The sequence below is a fragment of the Castor canadensis genome, chromosome 19 (genome assembly GCF_047511655.1).
Source record: "Castor canadensis chromosome 19, mCasCan1.hap1v2, whole genome shotgun sequence".
Taxonomy (NCBI): Eukaryota; Metazoa; Chordata; class Mammalia; order Rodentia; family Castoridae; genus Castor; species Castor canadensis.
In genome coordinates this window covers 37,220,783-37,237,357 of record NC_133404.1, presented here as the reverse complement: position 1 = coordinate 37,237,357, position 16,575 = coordinate 37,220,783, and positions in this window count along the sequence as shown.

The following is a 16,575-nucleotide window of genomic DNA, read 5'->3' as shown; positions in this document are numbered from 1 at the left end:
ATAATCCATTATCTATGTATACAATTTACACAAACTTCCATTATTGGGATTAGGGCACAAGAAGCAAAGAGCGGTTAACAAAAGTGGTAAGAGGTCTGTGGCAGACATTGATGATCAGGAAGCTGGATACCAGTAGCTCACACCTGTAATCCTAGCTACACAGGAGATAGATATCAGGAGGATCGCAGTGTGAAGCCAGCCCAGGCAAATAGTTCACAAGACCCTATCTTGAAAAATGCCCAACCAAAAAAGGGGATGGTGGGATGGCTCAAGTTGTAGAGTGCCTGCCTAGCAAGGGTTCACAATAAAAGTGAGAGAGATAGATAGAGAGAGAGAGAGAGAGAGAGAGAGAGAAATGATCATGAGCTAAGGATGCAGCTAAACAGGAAAAGACAAGAAGCAAATTCATTCTGTCTATGGAGTCTTCCAAATTCCAGAGCATTAAATACAGGAGAGGATAAAGATTTGGAAGTTGTGAGATAAAGGATAGAAAGGAGTTTTCTAGGTCCTCATATAGACAAAGCAATGGATGGAAGGATGGGATAATTACCTGGGATAATCATCACTGTCCTCATTGTGAAGTTACATTGTCACCCAAGGTTATGAGTCAGACCTGAAAGTTAGTTATATAGTTGAATTCCAAGTTGTTCTTGGAATCCAATCAGAAATTGATTAGAATAATGGCAATGGATTCTCCTCCTCCCACCCTACATGGCTTCTTGTCAGAGGAAAAAAGTAAGACAGATAAGAGGAGAAATCAGAAAAGATTACTAGCCATATGCTAGAAGTTCCAGGAAATCCTTGTCATGAGGTCAAAGAGGACTCAGGCATTTTCAATCCACACTTGAGGATGGGGAAAGCCATGGTTTCTCACATCTTTGGAATATAGCAGCTCTTACCCATCACTTGAGTCTTTTCACAGACTCCAGAGATGTTCTTCACATCTTAGTACCCTATTTTCAATAAATCCTTATTTCTCAACCAAGCCAGGCAGACAAAGAGAGGCCATCACTTTCCCATGATAAAGCCCAAATTCTCCATCTCAATCTTCTGGATGAGAGGGCAGATTTCAGCCCCTTTCTAGTTCTACTTTTCAATTTGGATCTTAAGTAGTCAATAAATTGTACCATTTCTTAAGACCCAAGTTTATAGGCAGTCAGAGAAGAGACATAGACTGTCAAACAAATGAAGTTTTAAATTATTTGTATTATTATTGATGAAGACTCAATAGACATAGCAAAGATGCACAATGATGGGTTTCCTACAACTACACATCCACAGTTAATGAGAAATACTCACCAAGCTCTAGGCAACTCTAGAAAACTTCAGGTTTCCCCCTCAGCAGAGCCTTGACTGCTAACATGACCATTTGACAGAGAGCAAACTAAAGTACAGTACAGGCTTCCTTTCTGGAATCACCTCCAAAGAGAAGAAAGGGAGGGAGGAAGGAAGAGTTCCTTCTCCCAAATACATACCCAGAAGCCACCCTGCTTCTTCCAGGGACCGGTCTGCAGGGAAGGAGAGAGATGAGGAGCTGTTCTGTGCTGGAGCTTCCTGCACGTGGCAGGTGCATCCACAGTGGGATATAGTATTGTCTAATAATAGATTTTTATCATTTATTTGACATTGCTCTTCAAAAAGAGAAGAAGCCATCTCTTCTTTTTGCTGGGTGCTTGGAATGGTAAGTTTGATGACCAAATGAATTTTTGAATGGAAAGTTGGATTATTGTTAAGTAATTTCCATATGTTCAAGGTAATGGCAAAGTTGCTGATAAATGACTAGGACACCACAGTCGGGATTCCTCAGGGCCATCAGGTATACTTCTTAGGTCCTTCACAGCCTGGCCAGGGGACACTTCTCCAGGAATGTCTTCCAAATAGGAAACACTAAGTCATCTCAAAGGTGGGCATCTAGGGGAGAAGTGACAAAATGGAAGGATGAAGGATGTCAGTAGAAAGAGCAAGGAGGACATAAGTAATTGACTGTGTCTTCAAGCCCACATATAGATTTGAAAGGATAAATGGGACATTCATTTTTCACTCATAAAACAACTCTTTGCCAAAAGCCCATGAGAGCCAGTACCTGCTCCGGCCATCCAACAGTGAGCAGGACCTCGTTCCTGACCATGGACCTTTCTTTCATGCTGGTCTGGATGGCAGGAAATATAGGATAGCAAACAAATGAGTAATATGCAATAACTGCAGGTAGGGGCGTGTACTGAGGGAGGATAAAGTCAGGTGAGGGGATGTACTTGTCAGGTGTCCTTATCTAGGTAGGGTCCTTTAAATGGCCAGAGGACCAGAAGTCATGGAGTCTCACCTCCCACCCAGCTTCAGCCTTGGTAAGAAGATGGCAGGATCAGGGAATTTTCTAGGCTTTTGAGGAAGCTGTTTCACTGTGGGACAGCTCTAAATTTTTTTTTTTAATTCTTGATCTAAATCCAACAAGTGGAGGTCTACATGCACATTCTCAGTTTGGTTTCTGGAAAAACCCAGAATAAGGCTTCTTCCTCTTCTGTGTGCTATCACCATGTTGATAGGATTATTGGTTTATTGAAGGCCAACTTGCTATGTGAAGCCATCCGTACATCTGTACATCAGGACTGTAACGAGGGTTAAATTAGGTAATGGTTATGTGCCCAGAAACTGAATTAGAGCTGATATTGCTGAGCCCTAAGCAAGCTCTGTTCAGTGTTGGTTTTCTGTCAGATTCTTCGCTTATTCATTTGTTTATCCAGCACTTACAGAGCCCTGCTAAGTGTCTAGCAGTGTTTCTGAAGGAAAGGGCACAAAGATGAATACCGTTGAGAGTATACTCTGGGGAATGGCAAGGTCCAACGGGAGGGACCGAAGTGTAAACAGATAATTACAGTGCAGCCTAAAAAGTGCCAGAATGAAGGGCTACAGAATCTCAGTGCACAGAGACACCAGCCTTATTCTGAAAGAAGAGGAACTAGGAATGTTCTCAACAGGAGCTAATGTGTGTTCCGAGTTCTGAAGGCCAGAATTTCCCAGGCAGACAATGGGAGACAACCATACTAGAGAGAGATAGAGCGCGCATACAAGAGCATCTTCTTATCAAAGCTTCAGAAAACAGAGGAGGAAATCTTCTTCTCCTTCTTCTTCTCTTCCTTTATTCCCTGAAGCTATTAAGATAACAAATAGAATTCTGACCATTTTGATAATCATTATTGCCAAAGGATGATCAATAAAAAAGGAGAATTGTGTAAAGAGTTCAGGTGGGAGGCCGGTGGCTCACACCTGTAATCCTAGCTACTCAAGAGGCAGAGATCAGGAGGATCATAGTTTGAAGGCAGTTCCTGGCAAATAATTTGTGAGACCCTATTTCAAAAAACCCATCACAAAAAAGGGCTTGTGGAGTGGCTCAGGTGTAGGCTCTGAGTTCAAACCCCAGTACTGTACCACAAAAAAAGAATTCAGGTAGGGGCATTTTTTAATTTTGTTTTTGGTTTTGTGTGTGTGTGTGTGTGTGTGTGTGTGCAGTACTAGTGACAGTGCATTTAAAAATATTTTTTCTTGGAGGAGGGGGGCAAGGGGGAGAGGTGTCCCAAACAATGTATACACATATGAAATACATGTATAAACAATAAAAAATAAAAATATTTTTTCTCAACTGAGTACCATGACTTCAAAGGAATTTAAAATACTTGAAAGATTTTTAACTACCTTGAAATTTGATGCATAAAAATATGGTAATGCCACATTGATAGGACTATTTTTTGTAAGATTGAAAGGCAAAATATTACAATAGAAAAGCATTTTATTGAATGGGAAGGAAGATCAAGTCCAATGGCTTGAAGAAAACCATTCCTGTCATGTGATATACTCCCAGAACAGCCTTGTTAACATAAATGAAATATAGACTTTCTTATCAAGAGCTTGTATTTACTGCAGCTCACTAAAACAATTGCACTATTTCTTTTGAAAAATCCCTTATCTAAGCACAATAGAGCATTCTTGCAACTTACTTAAGAACAAGTCCCTAGAGAAAAAATAAGACAATTTGGTAACCAGTGATATCCTACACTGGTCACAAGGTGATCCCATAGAAATAATAGCAGAATACAAAGGTAGACAGCAACGAAGACCTCCCAATTCCCTTTCAGTTCAGTAATTAACAATATTTTACCCAGACCCTCTGTTAACTAAAGAAGATTAGTTAACAATCCTCCGAGTGCCCTCCAAGTTTTAACTGTGACTTTCTCTAGACAATTTAAACTCTACAAACACAGAGACTACAGCTGTCACTATCACAGTTTATTCACAGAGCCTTTGTAGTGCCTCCACCGACATATAAGAAGTCCAATATGCACCCAATTCGGATTCAATAATCTCATCAGTTTTATATGTGTGCGGCTCCATGAGCATTATGAAAAGAAAGAGAGAAAAGACCAGATTTCACAGAAGTTACTGAGGACCAATACGGGCCAACTCTTCAGGTAGACCGGAAACACCTAAGAGCCCACAGCCCCACATATGTGCATCATCAATGGACAGTACCAAATAGACCTTTATTGGGTCAGGAGCTCTGTTGAAATTCAAAAGCCCTTGGAAGTATGAATATATTGGTCACACCCTAGTGCCATTTGCTTTAATCTTACAATCAATAATTATTGCTCATATTGAAATCTGAAATAAAAATTTGCATGCATATGCATAGGGAAAGATTATTTTAATAGAAGACTTAAGAGCTTGCGAGGTAGGAAATTTGAGATAACAGAGCTATTGTGTTTAGACACATACTTCAAGTTAGGAAATCTCCAAGGTGTTTGGCTCAGTTTCTTCTTACAAATCTCCATCAAAAAAGTATTATATCCAAATTTAAATAAAAGGAAAATGAATTTAAGAGAGGTTAAAGGACTTATCCAAGGGCTACTGAGGTAGCTGGTAATAAAGGCAGGATTCCAACCAAATCTGCTGCTCTTATCTACTATTGGATGGTAAATCTTTTTTATAAAGAGCCAGATGGCTAATATTTTAGGTTTTGTAGACTCTACAGTCTTTGGTCTGACTTCTTAACGTTGCCAGTGGAGTATGAAAACAGTCAAAGACAATAAGGAAACAAATAAGCATGACTGTGTGCCAATAAAACTTTATTTATGGATTCAGAAATGTGAATTACATGTAACTTGTGTATTGCAAAATGTCTTTCTTCTTTTGATTTTCTTTCAACCATTAAAAAATGTAAAAAAGGCATTCTTGGCTACAAGCTATGTCCAAGCAGGCAGCAGAGTGCAGGGTGGATTTGGTTTGTGGGCTAGTTTCCAACCCCTGACCCTCTGCAACTTACTTCTGCGCACTTTAGAGACAGCAGGAATGCAACAGGTGCTTGGGTCTGAAGAAAGGTGGAGACTGGGGAACAATTTATGTGTCACTTGAAGTGTCTCTAAAGAATGAGGTAACCCTCTGGGCCAGGAAAAGTTCATCTTCTGTTAAGCCTGACCATCTTTCCTTCCAATGGGAATGGCAGGGATAACTTATAAGCCTTCAGACCTGGAAAACTGGTGTATCCCTATGTTATCCTGGTCAACCCAAGGCTTCCCATCAAACTTCCAGTCTGTTACATTTTGAGAAGGAATGTGGCAATCACATATCTGAAAATAACATAGTCCAGACTTCTGTGCCCCTCCATCTGTCCCCTTCTTTGTTACTCAATATTAACCAAGTACAACTGAAAATGCAAAATAACAGACGCAGGAAAAACAAACGTGACTGAGCTCCTGTCTTCCTGAGCAGCCTATAAGGAGCTTGGAAGCTACCATTCCAACCTAACAATAAGTAAGAAGTAGAACAAATTGAAAAAATAGTAAATCTTTCTAAATGGATAACAGAAGTGAGGTTACCAGGAAACTGATGCCCACCCCTCAAGTGGAAAAGACAGAGGGGAATGATCTGTGGAAGAAAGAATTGACAGACTAGACCTCACTGAAATTAAAATTTTCTGCTCTGCAAAGACAGAATTCTCTGCTCTGTCAAGAGAATGAAAAAGTGGCCAGGTATGGTGGCTCATGCCTGTAATCCTAGCTACTTGGGAGGTGGAGATTAGGGGGATTGTGGTTTGAATCCAAACCAGGCAAAAAAATTCATCTTGACTAATAAAAGCTGGGCATAGTGGAGTGTACCTGTCATCCCAACTATGCTGAAAGTGTAAATAAGAGGATGATGATATAGGCCAGCCAGGCGTAAAGTGAGACCCTATCATCTCAAGGTAATCAAAGCAAAAAGAACTGGTGGCGTGGCTCAAGTGGTAGAGCACCTGCCTCGCAAGGCAGGTTGTTTTGAACCCTAGTACTACCAGAGAGAGAGAAAGAGAGAGAGAGAGAGAAAGAAAGCGGGGAGGGATGAAAAGACAAGACACAAGCTGGAGAAAAATAATTGCCAAGGAATTGCCAAAATCCAGAAAAGTGACACCACCAAACGCTGGAAGGGTGTGGAGCAACAGGAACTTTCATTCATTGCCGTAGGAATGCAAAATGGTGCAGCCACTCAGAAGACAGGGTCATGAAACACTAATTAAACTTTACCACATGATCCAGCAATCAGCCTATTCAACGATACTGACAGTAGCTTTAATCATAATTGTACATGGAAGCAAACAAATAGGTAAGTGGAAAAATAAGCTATTATACATCCAGACAATGAAAGATGAGCTATCAACTCATACAAGACATGGAGAAAACTTAAATGCACATGACTTAATGAAGGAAGTCAATACGAAAGGCTGTATACTATGTGGCTCCAACTATGTAGCATTCTAGAAAAAGCAAACTTATGAAGACAGTGAAAAGATCAGTGGTTGCCAAGAGTTACTCATGAGGGAAGGATGAATAGGCAGAACACAGAGGCGTACTCTGACACCACCATGATGGCTGGATGTCATTATATATTTGCTCCAACCCACACACTGCACGATGCCAAGAGTGAGCCCTAAGGTAAACTACAGATTTGGGGTGATAACAATGTGTCAGTATAAGTTCCTCAGTTGTACCAAATGTCCCACTCTAATGAGGGCTGTTAATAATGGAAGAGGCTATATATGTGTGGGAAGGGTGATGTGGATATTTCTGTCCCTTCCTCTCAATTTTGCTGTGAACCTAAAACTGCTCTAAAAAAATAAAACTGTTACGTTTAAAAAGCAAGCAAATAAATAGAATAAGTTTGAGGGAAAAAGAAGTGTATTTCCCTCTCAGAAAAATGTAGATAACCTAGAGATGAATCCTTCTAGTTCATATTCTGTTGTGAATGTGCAGCTTTCAATGAGTATTCCAATATGGCTGCTCCATTCCAGCCATCACACCTGCATTCTAAAGATAAAATTATAGGAGACGAGCACGGCGTCCTCTTTCAGGACACTGTGGAAATTGTACATTCACTTCTACTCATATTCTATTATAAAGCAATCATGGTCAGATCTAGCTGCAAGGAAGTCTGGGAAATGCAACTTACTTCTGGGCATCCAAGTGTCCAGCTAATACCTGAAATATTTTGACTTAGGAAGAAAAGAACAGGGACATAATGCATAATTGACCAAATCCACCACATGTGTAGGGGACACTGGTGTAGGGGACATTGGTGTAGGGGACATTGGTGTAGGGGACACTGGTGTTGGGGACACTGGTGTAGGGAGACATTGGTGTAGGGGGACACTGGTGTAGGGAGACATTGGTGTAGGGGACACTGGTGTAGGAGACACTGGTGTTGGGGACACTGGTGTAGGGGGACACTGGTGTAGGGGGACATTGGTGTAAGGGGACATTGGTGTAAGGGGACATTGGTGTAGGGGACACTGGTGTAGGGGACACTGGTGTTGGGGACACTGGTGTAGGGAGACACTGGTATAGGGAGACATTGGTGTAGGGAGACATTGGTGTAGGGGACACTGGTGTTGGAGACACTGGTGTAGGGGACACTGGTGTTGGGGACTCTGGTGTAGGGGACATTGGTGTAGGGGGACATTGGTGTAAGGGAACATTGGTGTAGGGTACATTGACCCCCTTCTGCTTTTAACGTCTACTTTTGCCAACATGGAGATAAAGGACTCCAATCGCTGATTCTTAACCACGTCCAGAGTTACTTATCCTGATGCATTTTACACCTTTTTGTGCATCTCTGGTCTGCCCTGATCCCCATTCTCAATATTCAGCCTCTTTTCCCTGCTCACGCCCCCTTCTCACCACTCCCCATTGTTACCTGGCTTCTCCCAGCAAGTGTTCACGGTGCAAGACCCCAGCAGCATGACTGGGGACGAGGCTGGACACCTTTCAGGCAACCCAAGGCTCCCGCCCAGACGGCCTCCTTGTGTGGAGGGGTCCATACCTCACTGAATGTGTGTCAGAGCCTGAGCCCAACACCTGCTTACCTTCCATCCTACGGTGCCTAGCTGAAGCACTGACATGGTGAGCCCAAGGAGCTATTGAAAAACAAGGAAAGGAGAACACAGATACAGAGCTGTTTCTTTTAAGAAATCAAACTTAAAGAGCTCATGGTCACCAGGCATGATTAAACCAGTGGTAATAAAGTTGACATTTGCTGTACTGATGGGCAAATCTAAATTTTGAAAAAAATATACAAGTTGAATCGTATTTGGCAACACAGCTGCTGGTAAAGGAAGAAGAGCGTGGAGGAGCCTCACAGAGGAAGGGGAAAGACCAGAAGTCGCCATTGCCTTTTGCTACTTTCTTCCCCCTCTTCCACTATTTGGAAGTTCAGTTTAATGTCATTGGAAGAGATATTTTTTAAACTAAACAATAGTTATTACTTTAGTGAGAAGATGGGACAATAACATAGAAAGGTTTCTTCTTTTCCTGACAGTTACCCTCTTCCAAGCTAAGATTTCTTGTAGAGTTAGTGCCTCATAAACATGAAATGTGCTTGCTGGGTGGCCTGGATCACACCTGGTAGAATAGACAGCTCTGGAAATACCAATTTTGTGTAATACACAGTCACCAAGTACATTGAGGCTGCCATTGCTCCTTGACCTTGTCTCCCTCTTACTAGGTCAGATAAGACCCAGTCTGGAATCATAGCTTTGAGTTTAAGAAATTAGAGACAAAAATGCATGCATTTTGGAAGAATTCATTGTACTAATGAGTTGAATTTAGCAGAGCAACCTTTTGAAAGTTGTTTAACCTGTTGAACTTGGGAAAGAAGAAGAAAGATGGAAGGGGGGTGAATCTAAGATATATCATAAGCACAACTGTAAATGTCACAACGTCCCCCTGTACACCTATTACATGTCAATAAAGAAAAAGAATTGTGATTCAGTGTCATATGTCATCTTTTTCCCATCTGTGCCTCTTTAGGAGAACTTCAAACACATGACTTTTCAAAGCTCTCTCGAGTTTAAGTTAGGTCTGCTGGTGATAACGGTGTGTGGGCACAGGCCTCGAGGCTGCCTGGCTGATTTTGTTTATATTTATTTGATTTAGTCTTATACTTTCTGCAGACATGGAAGAGTGTCCCCAAAATGGCCTCTGGCAACGTGTTCTTCACTCAATTTAAGCACAAGACACAATGGCTCCTCTGATTGCTAGCAGCCAAAGTCAGCTGTAGAAGTAGCCATGCTCTGTCCAGTCTGTGTTCATTGTAGCATATACAAAAACATGAGTGGGCACAAAAAGAGGGGGCTAGGAACCCCAGGGCTTAGAAACACATCATCATCAGCTGCATTAGCTTTCCTCAAGGATAACCCTAAATCCTACCCCAAACCCCTGCAGACTAAGAACATAGGTCCTTGTTTACAAAAACCCTATTTTTATGGTAGCCAATCACTCCTTCAATTATAAGCTTTTATTGGGCCCACATTTGTGTATAGTTGGCGACTTAAATGGATCTGGAGCTTCTCAACAAAGATAATGTAGGAATATTTTTAAGATTTTATATCAACAAATATTTATTGACCTGTTTCTTATGTACATGAAGAGATTGTTAAGTCATTCAGTGACAATTGTTCCTCCTATGGTTTTTATCCTGATGTTCAACTGAGAGTTGCTATCACTGCACCCTTCATGTTTAATTGGGTTTTGAAGGACCGTTAGGAGTTCACCTATGGAACAGATAATGGGAAGAGCAGGAAGAAAGGTGAGAAAACTGTCTCTTGTCAGACAAATAGGACAGGGTATGAGACAGACAGACACAACAGCAAACTCAGGCCACCCTTGACTGAAAGGGAAGGGTAAGTGGCAAAGACATACAGCTGGAGGTCTGTGATTCAAGAATATACAGCTCACATAAATAATAAAAAAAAGACATCAACTTCCAAGAGTAGGTTTATTGAATTTTTTAGTTGTTATTAAACTAAAGTCAAGAGCTAGATGTTAAAAGCCACCAAACCTTATTGTTTCCACCATCTTGTTGTTATTAGAAAAAGCAATGAAAAAAACCCCATCTGGGCAATTTGCCTGGCTCTGGCTGTTGATCTGAACCTCGAATCACTAAAAGGCTATCTGAAAGCAGGAATTACGGTGGAAACTAACACTCTACTGTCTTCACCAGAAGCACTTCCTCCACATGCTGCTAATCCAGGGCAGATACAAGATGGACTGCCCTATGTCCAGAAGAGAAGTGACATCATCTCAGGCCTTATCCAGGTGAAGAGAGGTGCCCATTTTCTAACATATGCTCTGTACTTTTCTTCAAACATCTAAAACGAGCATTGTGAGGTCATCAAGGTCAAGTCAAGGGTATTTGGGATGACAGATAATCAAAGTAGGACCAATGTTGGCTGGATTGAGTCGTCAGGCTACTCCAAGGAATAGTCAGTCAAGTTCTAGGGGTCCTTGCCACCTGGCCATCAGTGTAACAAGGCTAAGACAAATAGATCATCTTTGCACCCTTTCTGTGTCCTGTGAAGATGCTATCTCAGATGAAAACAGTCAATAGTTTTCCATAAGGTTTGGAGTCACTCATGGATTGAACAAGATAATAGGTAGGCTGGATGTGGTGGTACACATCTGTAATCCCAGATACTCATGAGGAGGAGACAGGAGGATAGCAATTTGAGGCCAGCCCAGGAAAAGTTATTGAGCTGTTATCTCAAAACAAAGAAAAAGTAAAACGACCCTTGGTGTTGCTCAAGTGTGGCAAAGCCCTTGCAGGTGTGAGGCCCTGAGTTCGATCCACAGTACCACAAAAAAAATAAATAGCTACTTGAGACTGTGGTTGGACTGGGCTTGGTGAAAATGACTCAGAGCTCTAAAGATCCTGAAATCTAACATCATCTTTGAAATTAGCACACACTTTATTGCATTGAGTGCCATGTTCAAGGTCCCCAGTGTCTTTGTAGATCCTTGCAGTAGAGGCATTAAGATAACCACACACTTTTTAGTCTCTGTCTCTCTTCCAGTGAGCTATTTCCTTTAGTAGAATGTAGGTCTTTGGAGACAAGTCAATTACAAAATAAGACTATATGTTCTCAGTGCTAAGAATACCCAAGGGTCCTGTGGGGGTGGGAGTTGGGCCTTCATTAAATAAATGCACCTTTGGATAAGGGCCCATTAGAAATGGGCTATTAAGCCATAAAAGGCTCTCTGATTAGCTAAGAAAACCATCTGGTCTCTACACAGGTTTCTTTGATGTCCCTTGGCTCTGTATCCTTTCTACTGATCTTCCTATATCACCGTTCCCAACACCTCCTTCTCCTACATTCCACCTCACTCTCTGATTTGTCCATGATCACACAATATGGAAGGACCTAGACTCAGTAGAGGGAAATACCATCTATGCTGGGCAGTGCTGAGAAAAATCTTGTTTCTCTAGGGAAGGGGACAAGTGAGAACAACATCTAGAGTATGGCTTCTGAGAGTGGGAACTCAAGTAGAGGATTCACTCAAGGAATATGCAAACAGAAAAAGACAGAGGACCTGCCTGAGATAAACTCCTTAAAGAAACAATGTGATATGGTGAAAAGTGTAAATCTTTGCTGTCAGAAAGGCCTGGGTATACATTTCAAATCAGCCACTTACAAATTGTGTGACCTTGCTGAATTCTTTTCATATCTATGACCTTCAATTTCCTTGTCCATAAATTAAGAGTGATAAATCATATAAAAATTGCACATGACAGCTGAGTGCAGTGGCTCACACATGTCATCCCAACTATCAGGAGGCAGCAATTGGGAGGATCAAGGTTTGAAGCCAGCCCAAATGAAAAGTTCACAAGACTCCATCTCCACCAATAAAACTGGGAGTGGTGGTGTGTACCTATCATTCCGGTTATGCAGTAAGCGAAAATAAGCTCACGGCCCTATTCAAAAAAGCAAAAAGGGCTGGGAGCATGGCTCAAATAGCGGAACACCTCCTTAGCAAGATGAGGCTCTGAGTTCAAACTCCAATGTTACCAAAGAGAAAAATTGTAAATGATACATGTTGTGTCTGACAGATGGTAAGTATACAATAAATACTAACTCTTGTTGTTATCAGGGATGAGAAGGAAGAGGAAGACACAAAGCTTCATTGTCAAATCCAAAAAGTAGGAATGGGTTCAAAAACTAGTAGACAAAATTGAGAATCTTAATGGGAGTGGCTGATCACTAGGCAAGGTGACATCGAAGCTAGGCTTCAAGTCACATGGTGTGTAAGTGGGTCAGGCTTGTTTAAAGTGACATGGATGGGTCCACACCACCAGTGGTTAAAGTTTGGAAGTCATCTGACTTCCCTATGCACAGGATGTAGCATGTCTGCTGGGTGCTTGGTCCCCATCCATCTATAGAGACGCCATCATTGTCTTTATTCCCCTCCTCTGAGGTGGTGCTTCTGTGAACAAGAGCTGAAGAACAGAGCATGGGATCCATAACTTTCAGAAACAGATCCAAATTCACTCAAGGAATATGCAAACAGAAAAAGATAATTATATTTGATAACTATCAAATATAATTGTCAGAGAAGAGGGAATCTAGGGTAAAAGAGGGAGGAGGCTCTGATGGGGAAGAAAGGCATCAAAAACTGAAAAACAAACAAAAAGGAGGTGACTGGCCTCTTACACTCAGCACTTCTGACTGAATTTGGATTCACAGATGTAAAGTCCTCATTGCCAAATGAAGAATGGTCTTGAGGAGACCACTAACCTTGGCCAAGAAAGTAAACCCTTCTCCTTCTTCATTTCTTCACCTGCAAAATGGAAAAGCATTAGTTTAGACTCAGCTCAGCATCATGTTGGCTTTTAAGCACAAGAAAGTCATTGTGGGTTTTTTGAGGGAATTATGTAATGGAAGATCAATACAAGTGTTCCAACATTTATTTTCTGCTACACGCCTGGCACTGTGTTAAGCATTTTTATATTAATTACCTCACTTCATCTTCATGACAGCCCCATGAGGCCAGTGTATATTATCAACTAGATTTGACTGAAAACAAATTTAAAGCTAGAAAACTTAAGTAATGTGCCCAAGTTCACATAGTGACAAAATGGCAATGCTGGAAGGTTACTCAGCAACTTTGATTAAGCACCTGTAATGCCCCAGCCACTGAGTTAAGTACCTAGGTGCCAAAGTGATTATCAATGGATAGACTTTGACATCCATCTACCAAGGAAGGTGAGTGGGGATTGCTTACACAAACCAATATGTGTTTGCTTCAATAGCAACAAACACACAGGCTAAGACAAACAGATTATCTGTGTCACCTTTCTGTGTCCAATGAAGCCACTACCTAAGATGAAAGCAGTCTGTATTTTTTCATGAGATTTGGAGCAACTCTTCTTTCTATTGAGAAGAAACTCTTCTAGAAAGAAGAGTTACATGGCTCTGGGGGAGCCTATAATGGGTTTTGACTTTAGCTGGAACTTGGAAGTGAAGATTATTATGACCAGAGAGAATATAAACAGCATGTACAAAAGTCCTGTGGCAGGAAGGATCAAGAGAATTAGGAAGGACGAGAAGAAGCCAATATGATTAAAACAGAGAGGGGAAAGAAAGAGTACTCAAAAGTACAGATGGAAAGAGAGACAGGGCCTGCCACACAGGGCCATGGTGTGGAATTGTTGCCTCTCTCCTATGAGCAATGGAGCCCAATAAGCAAGAAAAAATTGGGCTACCAGAGTAGAAAAAAATGGTCTTCCTTGTCAGCTGGAGGTGAGGTCAGACACCTTATCAGGAGGATCGAAACAATGCTATTGTTTTTCCAGTGTGTTGAGCTAACAGCAGACGACTAGCAATGAGGTAAGCAGTATAAGATGAAAACAAATCTGTATAGACCCATGAAGGGTCTCACTTGGCTTCTAAGATGTTTGACAATGGAAATCTCCAAGCAATGCTCACATTCTTCAAGTGTAGTTAAGGGAGAAACAGGTGACTTTGCTTTGCTTTACTTATAAACCAACAGATTTAAGGTGCCTACTCACCAATGTGGTGGCTAGCAAGAATAAGCACACATATAAATCATACTCAGCCACACTCAACTCCTGATGTCCTGCACTGTGAGTTACCGCACGTGTTATACATGATACATGGGGAATCTGCTCTCTCTCTGTTTTTAGATCTATGTGTCCTTCTAGGAAGAATGAATCAAAAACAGCAGACAAATCAGAGGGAGGCTGATTTCTTTCATTGAAGTAAATGTATGATCACTAGCTCAGAGAGAACGTGGCAGAAGAGAGAGGGTTTGAGCATTGTCTCAAAGTTTTCAACCATTTCTAAGATAATCAGAAATAGTGTGCTTACCTATGATAACATAAGTATTCTGGCCTTACGAATATTAACACGTTTGAACATGTAGAAATTTCTGCATTGGTTCTTTAAATTGTAGGAAAAATAAGTGTCTTTGCAAAGATCTTACAAGAAGAAATGGAAGGGAAGTGAGGAACGTTCTAGAAAGTGAGTCTTATTCTATCTTTGGAACTGTACAGCAGAAGAAAGTTAGATAAGTCCATCTTCCTGACCCCAGTATGCTTCATTCACAGATTTGATTCTCATCTGCCACTCTCTACAAGAATAGCAAGCTAGTTCCTGTGGCCTCCAGCTGGAAGCTCCACCTCTTTGTCAATCCTAGCTTGATGTTTCCAAGTCTGGCCTTCACCAAGCTCTCCACTCTCTTCTCTCTTTCCCCCCCCTGGACTTCATGTGATGGTTTTGAAATGTGTCCATAGTTCCTTCAAATTCTACTCTCTAAAAAATGGAGCATAATTTTGTTCCTTTTGAGTATGGCTTGGACATCTTGCCTCATTTTTGAGAAATAAAATACAGTGAGACATGCCTCCCTTCTTGGAATACTCACTCTGGGGGAAAACTGTCTGCCACATTATAAAGAGACTCAGGCAGCCTGGCAGAGAAGCCCGTGTGGATGAAAGATAGCTTCCAGTCAACAGCCTTGTGGGTGCCATCTTGGAAACAGATTCCAGTTTTAGTCAAACCGTCAAGTGACTTCAGCCTCAACCAACAGCTGGTTGAGGTTCAGCTACTTTCAAATTCCTGCCCCTACACACTAAGGTAATAAAAGTTTATTGTTTTAAGCCTCTAAGATTAGGGATAATTTTTTACATAACAGAATAGACAACATAATAATGGCAAAAATTACTAACCTCCTTGCAGAAAGGAATAATGTCTGTTTGTCTTGTAATTGGAAATTCAGTGCCTGATGCAAAGTCAGATTTATGTGTTTATTAAGTAAATGAATAAGACATGTCTATGGCAGATGTTAAATTACTTATTTTTTCCCTCTTCACATACTTTCTCATATAATTCTCACAGCTATTCTATAAATTGTATTTATTATTCTTATTTTAAAGAGGAGTCATTTGAAGCTCAGCAAGATTATGAAATTAAGTTCCTGAGTCTCTGACTCTAGACCCATGGACTGGCCAAGCAATGGCGTTACATGATTGACAACTTGTTGTACTATCGGTCAAAGGTGTGTGCTTCCTGCACCTCTTCTCAGAACTCCAACAATGAGGCCAAACTATGCCAAATCTCTTGTGGAGGTTTAATAAGTGTAGATTTCTACAAGACAGCAAGAAACAAGCTGAGCTGGAGCTCTGGCTGGGATACAGTTGGAGTGTGTTCCCCAAGGTTTTGTGTTCTAGAAACTTGGTCTTCAGTATGGTGATGCAAGAAGTTGCAGAACCCCTGACGCAGTGGGAGGTGGCTGGGTCAGTGGGAGGCACTGCCTGTGGAAGATATTAATGCTGGTCTCTCAGAGTGAGCTATAAAGCAAGCTCACCTCACAGTCTTGGCTGTTTCCCATTCTACTCTTCTGCCATATTTTAAAGTAGCTGAGGGGATGGTCACCAAGAAGTCAAACAGATAGGGCTATCCAATACCACATTTTCAACTTCCCAAACTGTGAGTTAATTGAACCCCTTGTCTTTCTAAGGCACACAGCTTCAGATAATTTGCTATAGCACCAGAAAATGAACTGATAAAGCTAGCTGGGATGGGATGACCCACGTCTGCCTCTAGAAGGAACAAGACCGAGGACCTGTACAAGGTGAATATGCACAAGCCATCGTGGCTTGCAGGAGGGCTGCTCCCTCTCCAGGAGGTTTCACACAAGTCTCATTTCCTCCATTGGCTGCAAAGCTTTAGGCTGGTTCAGTACAATAAGAACAAAATGTCCAGATCTG